Source organism: Schistocerca americana, unplaced genomic scaffold, assembly GCF_021461395.2.
Source record: "Schistocerca americana isolate TAMUIC-IGC-003095 unplaced genomic scaffold, iqSchAmer2.1 HiC_scaffold_1392, whole genome shotgun sequence".
Classification (NCBI taxonomy): Eukaryota; Metazoa; Arthropoda; class Insecta; order Orthoptera; family Acrididae; genus Schistocerca; species Schistocerca americana.
The window spans coordinates 5,990-10,000 of record NW_025725473.1 but is presented as its reverse complement, the minus strand read 5'-3'; the positions used below and the strand labels follow the sequence as shown (position 1 = coordinate 10,000).

The following is a 4,011-nucleotide window of genomic DNA, read 5'->3' as shown; positions in this document are numbered from 1 at the left end:
CAGACAAATCGCTCCACCAACTAAGAACGGCCATGCACCACCACCCACCGAATCAAGAAAGAGCTATCAATCTGTCAATCCTTCCGGTGTCCGGGCCTGGTGAGGTTTCCCGTGTTGAGTCAAATTAAGCCGCAGGCTCCACTCCTGGTGGTGCCCTTCCGTCAATTCCTTTAAGTTTCAGCTTTGCAACCATACTTCCCCCGGAACCCAAAAGCTTTGGTTTCCCGGAGGCTGCCCGCCGAGTCATCGGAGGAACTGCGGCGGATCGCTGGCTGGCATCGTTTATGGTTAGAACTAGGGCGGTATCTGATCGCCTTCGAACCTCTAACTTTCGTTCTTGATTAATGAAAACATACTTGGCAAATGCTTTCGCTTCTGTTCGTCTTGCGACGATCCAAGAATTTCACCTCTAACGTCGCAATACGAATGCCCCCGCCTGTCCCTATTAATCATTACCTCGGGTTCCGAAAACCAACAAAATAGAACCGAGGTCCTATTCCATTATTCCATGCACACAGTATTCAGGCGGGCTTGCCTGCTTTAAGCACTCTAATTTGTTCAAAGTAAACGTGCCGGCCCACCGAGACACTCACTCAAGAGCACCCTGGTAGGATTGCAACGGGGTCCGCCTCGGGACGCACGAGCACGCACGAGGCGCGTCGCACGCCTTCAGCTCGCCCCACCGGCAGGACGTCCCACGATACATGCCAGTTAAACACCGACGGGCGGTGAACCAACAGCGTGGGACACAAATCCAACTACGAGCTTTTTAACCGCAACAACTTTAATATACGCTATTGGAGCTGGAATTACCGCGGCTGCTGGCACCAGACTTGCCCTCCAATAGATACTCGTTAAAGGATTTAAAGTGTACTCATTCCGATTACGGGGCCTCGGATGAGTCCCGTATCGTTATTTTTCGTCACTACCTCCCCGTGCCGGGAGTGGGTAATTTGCGCGCCTGCTGCCTTCCTTGGATGTGGTAGCCGTTTCTCAGGCTCCCTCTCCGGAATCGAACCCTGATTCCCCGTTACCCGTTACAACCATGGTAGGCGCAGAACCTACCATCGACAGTTGATAAGGCAGACATTTGAAAGATGCGTCGCCGGTACGAGGACCGTGCGATCAGCCCAAAGTTATTCAGAGTCACCAAGGCAAACGGACCGGACGAGCCGACCGATTGGTTTTGATCTAATAAAAGCGTCCCTTCCATCTCTGGTCGGGACTCTGTTTGCATGTATTAGCTCTAGAATTACCACAGTTATCCAAGTAACGTGGGTACGATCTAAGGAACCATAACTGATTTAATGAGCCATTCGCGGTTTCACCTTAATGCGGCTTGTACTGAGACATGCATGGCTTAATCTTTGAGACAAGCATATGACTACTGGCAGGATCAACCAGGGAGCTGCGTCAACTAGAGCTGAGCAGCCGGCCGCCCGGGAGTGTGTCCCGGGGGCCCGCGCGAACACGCAAGCGTCCGCTCAATTATTCTGCAAACAGGAGGAGGCTGAGCTCCCCTGCACCATACACCTCGAAACCCTCTCAGGTCCCGGCGGCGCGCAGCGCCGTCCTAAGTACTTGGTCGGGTTCGAGAGAGGCGCAATCGCCCGGAGTTTGGCGAGTAGACGCTTTAGGTGCGACCACCCGTGCTCCCAACTGAGCTTGCCGCTGCCGACAGAGGCCCGGGAGCGTGCTGTCGTGGCATTGCCGGCGGGAGACAACACGCGCCACCTACGGTGACCGGCAGCTCCAACGCCAGCGCCACAGAAGGACAAAAGCCCCACTTGGGTGCCGAAGCGAACTCTCCCAGCACAGCGCACGCGCCAACACGTCCGCACAGCTGCGATACAAACCACCTGCGAGAACCGCAGAGGCGACCGAGCAGCAGACGGCGTCGCGGCGCCGAGCGCCGGGCGGCGGCGCATCCTCAGCGCACACAGTCCTCAATCGGACCAGCACACTGCAGATGTCCACCGCGCTTCGCACCGGGCCCGCGAGGACCTACTTTGGCCGCACGGCGCCGCGTGCAGGGTGCGCCGGCGCGCAGCTGCGCCGCCTGCCGCCTCCGTCGGCCGGCGCGCCTGCCACTGGCCGCCCCCACCAGCCGGCTGTAGCGCGTGCGCCCACGCACCGCACGGCCAACACGCCGGGAGGCCCCCCCTCACCGGCCGGGGACGGTCCCACCCAGCCACCGCCGCGTATCGCTTCACACCCACATGCCATTCACGTTCGTGGGCATGGTGGGTATCGCTGCAACAACCGGTTGGTAGCTCAACCGATCGTCGCCATCACTGATTCACCCCTAGCGAGAACAACCGCACCACAACGGTTTACCAGTTGTTCATTTGCGTAACGTCACCAGCAAACGTAGGCGTCCATCGCCATTTGCAAATTCAACGATTGTTGCATGCCTGTGTCAGGTGTCACGACACACTGTCTGCCCACATACACGCAACAACATGTCCACGCTTAGCGAACACGTGGAAGGTGGCCCCCGTACGTATGCGATGTCCATTGCGCGAACGACTGTCAACCGGCCTCTGTCGCATGTCGCAGATGTGGAACGCAGTGCACCGTGCTATCACGGTGTGTGAGAAGAGACGACTACGTCTGACAACACGCGCCACTACATCAACAGACGGCTCATGCTGATCGCCATCCAGGGCATACCACACTGCAATCCAGCTCTTATAGGGAGACGACACGTAGCTGAGTGCACAACATTTGGACCGCATGGTTCGCCGTTGTTGGCGCAGTCGTTGTACGGTCACATGTACCACGATGTATCATTCAGTACATGAGGACCAATGTGCAGTACAGTGTGTGATTTGGACGTACAACATCAGCGGACAGTTGACACAGGCCGTACCACAGCGTAGGCTAAGTGCTTCGCCATGCGAATGCCAATGAACAACTGCAAATGCCAATGAACAACTGCAAAGGGCATTGAGCATGTACGTCCTGCTGCCATCCACATTACAGTGTATAGCTGCAAGGTGTTTAACATGAAGCGATACACTGGGGACCGGGCAGTGCGAGTAGCAAACTATATTGCGGGGGTTGCAGTTAGGCAACACTACACTAATTTAACGCGTCGTATGACAATTACAGAGCAGGTTAAGGCCCAACGTGTGTTGGGTTAAGGCCCAACGTGTGTTGGGTTAAGGCCCAACGTGTGTTGGGTTAAGGCCCAACGTGTGTTGGGTTAAGGCCCAACGTGTGTTGGGTTAAGGCCCAACGTGTGTTGGGTTAAGGCCCAACGTGTGTTGGGTTACGTTAAGGGGCAATGTGGGTTACGTTAAGGGGCAATGTGGGTTACGTTAAGGGGCAATGTGGGTTACGTTACGGCGCAATATAGGTTACGTTACGGCGCAATATAGGTTACGTTAAGGGGCAATGTGGGTTACGTTACGGCGCAATATAGGTTACGTTACGGCGCAATATAGGTTACGTTAAGGCGCAATATCGGTTACGTTAAGGCGCAATACAGGTTACGTTAAGGCGCAATACAGGTTACGTTAAGGCGCAATACAGGTTACGTTAAGGCGCAATACAGGTTACGTTAAGGCGCAATACAGGTTACGTTAAGGCGCAATACAGGTTACGTTAAGGCGCAATACAGGTTACGTTAAGGCGCAATACAGGTTACGTTAAGGCGCAATGCAGGTTACGTTAAGGCGCAATGCAGGTTACGTTAAGGCGCAATACAGGTTACGTTAAGGCGCAATGCAGGTTACGTTAAGGCGCAATGCAGGTTACGTTAAGGCGCAATACAGGTTACGTTAAGGCGCAATACAGGTTACGTTAAGGCGCAATACAGGTTACGTTAAGGCGCAATACAGGTTACGTTAAGGCGCAATACAGGTTACGTTAAGGCGCAATACAGGTTACGTTAAGGCGCAATACAGGTTACGTTAAGGCGCAATACAGGTTACGTTAAGGCGCAATACAGGTTACGTTAAGGCGCAATACAGGTTACGTTAAGGCGCAATACAGGTTACGTTAAGG

At 54.6% G+C, this 4,011-nt stretch overlaps 1 non-coding gene across 1 annotated transcript in view; it reads right to left on the bottom strand.

Moving 5' to 3' along the window:
• The window catches only part of LOC124567744, a 1,910-nt gene extending 503 nt beyond the window's left edge, over positions 1–1,407 (bottom strand). The window contains exon 1 of the ribosomal RNA XR_006970937.1: positions 1–1,407. This exon is cut by the window's left edge and continues 503 nt beyond it. This is a non-coding gene — a ribosomal RNA (small subunit ribosomal RNA).
• Positions 1,408–4,011: the final 2,604 nt, after the last annotated feature.